This window comes from Lontra canadensis, unplaced genomic scaffold, assembly GCF_010015895.1.
Source record: "Lontra canadensis isolate GAN:19392208 unplaced genomic scaffold, GSC_riverotter_1.0 scaffold19, whole genome shotgun sequence".
In the NCBI taxonomy this organism is placed as follows: domain Eukaryota; kingdom Metazoa; phylum Chordata; class Mammalia; order Carnivora; family Mustelidae; genus Lontra; species Lontra canadensis.
This window is the reverse complement of record NW_022631013.1, coordinates 23,825,491-23,834,971: the sequence shown is the minus strand read 5'-3', so window position 1 is coordinate 23,834,971 and position 9,481 is coordinate 23,825,491.

Genomic DNA, 9,481 nt, shown 5'->3' with positions numbered 1-9,481 from the left:
TTGAAAGAACCTCTGACCCATACTCCTGGATTGTGCTGCTTGGGGACCCTGGTCATTGTGTGCCAGCCAGTGTGTGTGTGTGTGTGTGTGTGTGTGTGTGTGTGTGTGAGAGAGAGAGAGAGAGAGAAAGAGACAGGGAGAGACACAGAGAGAAAGACACAGAGAGAGATAGAGAGAGATACAGAGAAATAGAGAAAGAGCAAGAGTGAGTACACCATCAGGACAAAAAGGCCTGGGGAGAAGAAGTCACTTAACTAAAGTCAGGATGGTGGGCAGGGGTAAGGTTGGGTCTCAAAGTTCGTTTCTCGAACCCCAACCATGGTAGCATCCGGTGGGCACTGGTCCCCCTAGAGCAGGTGGGGAGCAGATCTGGGGCAGAGAGCCAACCACCGAAGTAACTTGCCATGAATGTTCTTGAACACATGTCCAGGACCACTCACCAGGTACCCCGCCTCTTCCTCATGCCTGGATCCTGGCTGGTCTCATGGGTCCTGGTTTCCCAGCAGGCTCAAGCCTACCCTGTTCTGTTGGAATTCCCACAGCTGGGTGCTCACGGGGGCAGGGGATGAACAGGTAAACAAGACATGCTTCCCCTTCGAGGAGATCTTAATCTGGGAGGGAAGGGGACTCGGCAGCCCCAAACCTAGGAGCCGCCTGGCACCTGCCTCCCTTGCCCCAATAGCCCCCATCCCTCGCCCCATTATATTGGGTAAATGCCTTTTTCATCTCTCAATTCTTTCTTTCTGCACACTCACCCACGCTGCCATCATCTGTAACTGGTCTCTCAGCACAGAGAAGCGGCCCCATTTGTGTGGCAGAGGGAGATATACATGTATATGGCGCCCTAAGGTGACAGAGAGGGAGACAACCAGGCCTATCTAGAGAGGGTCAGAGAGACCTCACCTCAGGGGCCCATCTGGGTTCTGAAGGGTGAATAGGAGTTTGCAGGTGCGAAGGTGGGAGAATGTATTGGGAGAGGGATGGATTTGCATATAAAGGGTTAGAAGGTGCCTTGGGTACCTGAAGAAAGATAGTCATTTACAATTCAGAATGGGGGAGGGGAGCGAAGTGACGGCGGGCTGTGGCAGCAGGCAGGGCTAAGAAGGCCTTTCCCCCGGTAGGTAATGGCGAGCTACTGAAAGACAGGCCTGCAAACGTGAGGGAGAGTCTGGTGTAAAACCTGTTCCATCTCCCCAGCAAATAAATAGAGGCCAGCTAAAAATTAGTATGCGGAATTTGTCCAGATATCAAACATAGATGGCCCCAGGCCCCTGTCCATGCTCCTGGGACTGTCATTTTTACCAGTGTCCCTTGTCATCAGCCTTGCTGAGAGATTATAAATAGTGGAAGGACGTGGCCCATTTCCTTTCCAGAATTGTCCATGGCTCGGGCGCTGGGTAAAGGGTGGGTTGGAGAGGGAGAGAGCGCAGGGGAGAGATGTAGTGGTCCAGGGGATCAGGTAGTGGCTGTGGAAAGTGGGTTGGCAGGGTATGGAGGTCACGGGATGAGGGAGGAGGAGGGCTGGACCTTTCTAGCTTGGACGGCTCTCATTGGCTGAGAAAGGCCCAGCTCTGTTCCCCACACCAGGAAGGTCTCCTTGGCCCCCCTTTGCTCTCCACCTGAAGAAGAGGGAATCCTAATCTGACTGGTCAAGCTCCAGGGCGACGGTTAGGTCAAGTTGACTTGTGTGTGGGGTCACGGGGCATAAAAAAAAGGACGCAGGAATGTCTCCTCTCTTCCTTCCGCCCACACTTACTGTGCTGCCTGTGCATCTGGAGTTGGTTACTGGCTGAGAGAAAACATCCCACGAACATGGTGGGGAGGGCGGTTAGAGGGAGAGAGAGAGACAGAAACAGAGAGAGAGAGAGAGAGAGAGAGAGTGTGTGTGTGTGTGTGTGTGTGTGTCTTAGTCCTTCAGGCTAGGCCCTGGGCTCCATCTCAGCTTTATCAGAGGGCCCCTGGATGCTGGGCAAACCCAGCAAAACCCAAACAAAGCCCAGCTTGTCTCCACCACCAATGCCTTTGCTGCCTGTTTCCCCTGGGAATCTCCCCGGCGCGGGGGAGTGGCAGGGCAGGGCAGGCCCGCGGTGGCTTCCATCTTAATGTCATCAAAATCCCTGCCTTTCGTTCTCATAGCTTCATCAAAAGGGAGCAGGGTGGGGGGAGGGGATGAAGGGATGAAAAAGAGGGTGGCGTCTCGGAGGTCAGAAGCTGGCTCTGGGGAGCACAGAAGTGCAGGGCCCCCTCCCAGTGAGTCAGTGAGGGCGGGAGCTGGCGTGGCTGCGGGCAGGGGCGGGTTGCAGTTTGGAGAGGGCCCCGGGAGGGAGGGAAGGAAGCCCAGCCAGAAAGCTGTGGGATCCTGGGCTTCCAGTCCTGGCGGGCCCTGGCTCACCAGCTCGGTGGCCTTGGGCAGGTCCCACCTCTTCTCTGCGCCCCTGTTTCCTCAGCTATAAACCCGGCATAAGAACACCTCATAGCCAGGATTGTCTTAGAGTCATTAAATGCGGTCACGTCTGTGACAGCCCTTAATAAACCATAAAACCTCTGCACAGCACAGATAAATAGTACCCTTTTTGTGATTCCCTTGGGAATGAAAAGCAGGGTGCCTCTGATAAGCATTTGTCGCTTTTCAGCTCCGCTCAGCGCCTCTCTCCGCTCAGCTTCACAAAATGCCATTTATTCCTTCCCCCAAGACCCTCTTTCAGGCTGGTAGTATTGGTCGTACTTGCCCATTTTACAGATGCAAAAAGTGAGTCTCGGACAAGACTCCAGCAGAAGTCCCATGTTCTTTCTTTGATACTCACTGCCTCTTTGGATGCTAAGCTTTCAAAAACGAGTGGTCTGGATCTACCATCTCCATGGCTCTACTGTCATTTTCTCTTAAACCATACAATCCATTCATGGCTTCCACCACAGAGCTGGTTACAAGGTCACCAAGGTCACAGCTCGTCCCCAGCTAGCCCATTTCAGAGGCCCCTCGCAGACCTCATTCCTCTTAAACCTTCACTGCTATACATCTTACCCTACCCACTCCCTCCTCTTTCCACAAATTCTCTCTTTCCTTGCCTTGAACTAGGGCTTGAAGTTGACCACGGAGAAGGAAGGGATGGGGAGGGTTCCTTTTGTGTCTGTGATTCCTTGGTTGGACGATGTTAACCCAGGTGAGTCACAGAAGCCTCGCTTACTGGAATACTGCTTCCACACTGTGTTCCAAGCTGTAGCAGGATTTCAAAAGCAGTCGCCTCTACCAGCAACCCAGCTACCAAAGGCTTTCCACAAACAACTTAGCTTGGTTTGAACCGACTTGACAAAAGATGGGTTTTCTTTTTCCTTCTTTCTTTTTAACCTGATGGCAAAGAGGATCAGAGCTAGCATCTTGCGCCTTGGCTGGGCATGAAAAGGTTAATGTCAGCAGTCTGGGACCTAGCAAAAGGGGTCATTATTTCAAACTACACTCTCCCAGCAGGAGTGGAGCAGGGTCTCGGCAGAGGAACCCAGCTGCTGGTGATGGGGTAGGGGTGATGTCTGCTCCTGCATTGTCTGCTATGTCGGCCACAAATCATACATAGCTATTTAAATTTAAGTGCAACAAAATGAAATATTTAGTTCTCTGGTTGCACTGGATACCTTGCAAGTGCTCAGTAGTCACATGTGGTTAGTGGCTGTCATATTAGCACAAAGATAGAATGTTTCATTGTAGGGGCACCTGGGTGGCTCAGGCAGTTAAGTGTCTGCCTTCGGCTCAGGTAGTGGTCTGAGGGTCCTGGGATGGAGCCCTGCATCGGGCTTCTCCCTCTCTGTTTCTCCCCCTGCTTGTGCTCTCTCATTCTCTGTCTCTCAAATAAAACCTTAAAAAAAGGAAAGGAGGGGCGCCTGGGTGGCTCAGTGGGTTAAAGCCTCTGCCTTCAGCTCAGGTCATGATCTCAGGGTCCTGGGATCGAGCCCCGCATCGGGCTCTCTGCTCAACAGGGAGCCTGCTTCCTCCTCTCTTTCTCTCTCTCTGCCTGCCTCTCTGTCTACTTGTGATCTCTACCAAATAAATAAATAAAATCTTAAAAAAAAAAAAAAAAAGGAAAGGAAAGAAAAAAAAGAATGTTTCATTGTAGAAAGTTCTATTAGACAACACTGATTTTAGAGCACTGGATAGAAAAGAATGAACGTAAGCAGTTGGCTGAGAGAGTGAGGGGAAGGCAAACTCCTTAGGAATGTCCAGGAAGAGGGGTAATATTGGGGGGATAAACAGAAAAGCAGCAGAGTGGACAAACTCTGTAAAAATGTCCCCTTTCTGCTATATGCATCTGTGATTGGAATATTAGGACTGTCACATCAGAGCCACAGGGTTTCCCCAAAGCGGGATGCATAGCCTGTAGGGACAGGAAACCCATGCTAGGGTTGGCATCAAGCAAGTGGGGGACACTCTGATTTCTCTCCAGATGTTCTCTTTTGAGTCTAGACAGAGGGCTGGATAGTAGATATTTGGAATGGAGATCTAAGATTCAATGTTAAGGAGGAAGTTGGGAATATGATCTGGAGCGGGAAAAGGATTGGCTAAAAATATGAATTAGGGACTCAGTTGTAGTCACCGAGTCCTTTTGTCATTGCCATTCCTATATCTAAAAATTTAGATGATTTGTTAACTCACCATTTTTTTTTAAAAAAAGGTTTTTATTTATGTATTTGACAGAGAGAGAGATCACAAGTAGGCAGAGGTGGGGTGGAAGCAGGCTTCCCGCCACGCAGAGAGCCCAATGCTGGGCTGGATCCCAGGACCCTGAGATCATGACCCAAGCCAAAGGCAGAGGCTTAACCCCCTGAGCCACCCAGGCGCACCTTGCCATTTATTTCTTAATAATTCAGTGATAAGCATTGCCTTGCTAATTATTTGCTTGAAAATGAGTCCTTTAAAGTATGAACAAAGTGAATGTCTATTCAAAACAATGCTTATGGGGGGCCTGAGTGGCTCAGATGGTTAAGCGTCTGCCTTTGGTTCAAGTCATGATCTCCAGGTCCTGGGATGGAGCCCCACGTCAGACTCCCAGCTCAGCAGGGTGTCTGCTTCTCCCTCTCCCTCTGCCTCTCCCCCTGCTTGTGCCTTCTCTGTCTCTGTCTCTGTATCTCTCTCAAATGAATAAAAACAAAACAAGACAAAACCAACAAAACAATGCTTATACATTGGAAAGAGAGCAAATAAAGAAAAGGAAAGATCTGGGATCTGGAAAATCATCATTCTAATCTGCGTTACTACTTAAATTATAAATTCCAGGGTGTAGCTTCAGGCATGGCTGGATCCAGGTTGTCAAAAATCAAATAGACACTAGAAATTGATGTCTCTCCATCTCTTGGCTCTGCTTTTTTTTTGCGTGGTTCTCATCCTCAGGGTTTCCCCATGTGGTGTCAAGGTGGGCCCACGGCAAGCAGCAAGCTTGTCTAGGCATAACACTGCTGGTTCCCAACAATCTCAACAAGAGGTCCCGGACTGACCTCCATTGGCCTGACTTAGGTCACTGCCCATTTCTGAGCCAGTAACAGGTGTCTGGGAAATGCAGTGCTCTGATTAGCCAAGCCTGATCAGGTGCCAAACCTGAGGCAGGGGATGGGGTCAGCTTCACCTAGACCATTAGGACTCTGCGTGCAGGTAGAGTAATTTGCAAAGTAACCCAAACAAGCCAGGTGTAGGCTGGCAGAAACCACAGCAGCTGCCCACTACACAGTCTGTAATTAATGCTAGCCATGATTAGTATGGAACAATACCAGAAAGATGAAGCATTTACCAAACACTAGAAAGGGTAGGGAAGGCTTTGTGGTACATAGTAAGGTCTCAGCGAATGCCTATGGAGGGAAAACTTTACAGGGGAGTCAATAGGAACATACACTGGAGCGTAATCCTGTTCTATGAAGAAAAGAGTCTGATGGAATGAGGGCACAATTTTATTGAGTCTAGGAAAGGAGCCAGGAAACAAAGGATAGGGATAAATGGCACATTTGTGAAAGGAGTTCCTTAGAGACAGGGCTAAGGGCTGTTTAATTAACATGTAAAACTACTCTGGAGGGAGGGAGTGCATGAGGAACTCTCCGAGGTTTGCGGATGACTCGGGGTGTGTGGAGTAGTGACGGCAAGGACTGTGGGGAGTTCTCGTGGACCTGAGGAGGTGGGTGAAGAAGTGGGAGCTGACTTTTAATGAGGACAAGGCAAGGAGGTGACTCTAGAGACCAGACTCCAAATACTGCCCAGAAAACTGAGGAAGTCAAGCTACTAGTGATAACCAAGGAAAGGACCTGGCATTGAGTGTCCACCGTTTCTGGGGAACTTCAGCCCGATATGGTTCTAGACAGAAATGCAAGGGAAAACACGGGGGCTTCTGCATAATGGTCTGAGGACAGAAGGGCTCCTCAAAGACTGTTATGTTGGCAAACAGGATACGTGTGCAGTTCCAGCCTGTTCGTGCTGAACACAGACGAGGGCTGAGAAATGGCAATGAACATTTTGGAAGGGCTGGTTATAGACCTCAGCTAACAGGGACAGAGACTTCTAGGTCCAAAAGGCAAAGACGAAGAAAGAGCTATCGCTATTTTGAGATACATAGCACCGTGAGCAGACAAAATGCAAACTGCCTCGTCAAATGTTGACATTCTCAGGTTGAAACTTGAGTGACATGGAATTTAATCAAAGGAAGGCCTGAGCCTCTGTTTCTGCTCAGTGTGGTAGAGAAAAGAGTGTTTGAATCACTCTACTGACAAGGACTGAATGAGATCCAGTGGGTGACAGCACCGATACAAAGGAGATGGGGGTACCCTAAAGCCACGTGGCAGCCCCACGGAATTCTCAATGACGCAGTGCTGTGGGTAGCAGGCGGCACGTGGGATCTACAGTTGGGAGACGGGAATGTGAGTTCAGGCTGTACTCCGGTGCTCATTCTCCCCGTCTCTAAAAGGCAAGAGCAATTCCTATGCCGCCATAGGGCCACAGAACGATGAAATGAGATCCTGAAGTCATTCAACAAATGTTTTTGTTTGTTTGTTTGTTTGAGCACCCACTCCTTACCAGATAGCAATCTAGGTGCTAGGTGGGGATACAATGAGTAAGAAAAAGCCATGTCCTTCCAGAAGTTGATGTCTGGTGGGAGACAAGGAGAACCAATAATCACAACCTGAATGACCCTCTCTATGGAGGCGTGGCTTGGAAAACTGTAAATGCACCGGCTCTGCTAGGACGTGATGTTGCCCTTGTATTTGTTTCCTATTGCTGCTGAAATAAATTACCGCGAACCTAGTGGCTTGAAATAGTACAGATGTACTTTTGTAAAATTCAGGAAGCCAGAGTTTGAGATGGATTTTTATAAGCTAAAATCAAAGACTGCATTTCTTCTGGAATATCTAGATTATCTGGTCCTTACCTTTTCCAGCTTCCAGCAGCTGCCTGCATTCCTTGGCCCCTGGACCCATCACTTTGACTTCTGCTGCCAATGTCACATCACTCTAATGCTGACCCTCCTGCCTCCCTTTTGTAAGGACCCTTGTGATTAGATTGGGCCTACCTGGCTCATCCAGGATCATCTCCCCACCTCAAACTCCTTAATTTAATTATATCTGTAAAGGGGATCAGGATGTGGACATCTTTGGGGGGCCATTACTCAGTCTACTATAGTACTTCTAGGCTACCCAGCGGGAAATGAGCTGTCCTTAGAAACCAGTAAGCACACGGGGCTACTTCTGAACACCAACTTGCTGATGGTATTCTATTAAGTGGAGTCTTGGGGGAAGGGGAGCGGAGTACGTATCTGAAGGCTGTTTGCAGATGCCCCCTCACAGGACAGTGTCACTGTGGTAGAGCCCTAGAGAGCGTACAGAGAACACTACCGAACAAGTCAAGGCACTGGTGGTTGCTGGCCGGGGGCTCTGAGACCTCAGGCAAGGATCTTACTCCTCTAAGCCCCAAACTCCACCTAAGACACGGGGATAAACAGAACTGCCTGGAAGGGCTGGAGCCAGGATTAATGAAAATATCACCCATGAAATCACATAATCAATGTCCATTTCCAGAATGCTGCCTGAATTCATCCCTCCCTCTTTCTCTGTCCCTTTTGCTGTGGCCACTGCCTCCTTCCAGACCTCTCAGGAACCTTCACTGTTTGCCAGTCCTGCCGCATGCCTCAGCCTGGCAGTGGTTAGGAGCTCTGAAGTCCTGCAAATGAGCTCCTGTAAACCATGAAATCTGGAGCAAGTCTCTTAAGCACCCTAAGCTTCAATTCCCTCCTCTGTACAATGGGGCTAAGACCGGCTGTAGAACCAAGTTATTCCCAGGATTAAGTGGGATGATGAATGCAAAGGGCTTACTTAGCACAGTGTGAGGCACACAAAAATAAATAAATAAATAAATAAATGAAAATTAAAAAAAAAAAAAAAGGCAGTGTTATTGTTCTGGAGAGGCCAGCCCTCCTTTCAACATGGTCTTCCCCAACATTCCTTCCAGCAACACTGGAGGACTCACTTCTCCCCGAAGCAGAGCTTGAACTCCTATACCTGAGGGGCATTGTTTATAAACACTTCTCTCTGCCTCTGACCGTAACCGGCCTTTCCAGTTATGGCTAGTTATTTGTGCAGGCCTCTGCATCAATACTGGACACAAGCTTCTTGAGGAAAGGTATTTTCTTTTCTTGTGGAGTCAGTTGGAAAAGTACTCCCCACTCCATGCCCAGCCTCAGTTTCCTTACTTGGAAGGAGTCCATTGGACTGGAATGGCCAAAAGGGCCCTTCCAGCTCTGACATCTTAAACGGACAGAACTTGATTTATCAGGGACACTGTAGATCACCTAGTGTTCCCCTCGCCTTTTCCAAAAGGGGAAACTGAGGGCTCAGTAGGGCCTTCCCTGAACGCTATTCTCTCCCTCCCTCTCGGGCCTCCGGGACAAGGCTTCCCGCAGGGCAGGCAGCCCCGCTTTCCTCACTAGGCAAGGGGAGACCCTCAGGTGGCTGCAGGGCTGCGGGGCTCAGGGCGCCGGAAACACGTATGTGCTCACCTACGTGTACACACGTGAGCACACCTACAGCAGCAGGGGGCGCTCGGGCCGGCAGGGGGCAGCACAGCCCCGGTTTGCAATTACCCGGCGCAGCCCCGAGGGAGGAGGGCGTGCTGCAGTCCCGGCGGCGGCGGCGGCGGCGGCTGGAGGTGCAGCCTCCCAGGTGGGAGGCGGGGGCTGCGGGCGCAGGAAAAGGCGCCTCAGGAGCCGGCGCTCGGCGGGGCCTCCTCTGGCCCCGGGCGCGGCGCGGCGAGTGGGAGCGAGCGCGCCGGGAGCACGCAGGCGCCCTGCTCGGCTGGCCCTCGGCCGGCGCGCGGCGCGGGAGCAGCCCGCAGCCCGCGCCCCGCGCCCCCCGCAGCTCCGGGGCCGCCCGCGGCCGTCCGTCGGGAGCGGCCCCTCAGCGGCAAGCTCGGGCCGCCGGCCCGGGAGAGCGCGCGGCGGCGGCGGCGGCGGCGGGACGGCCC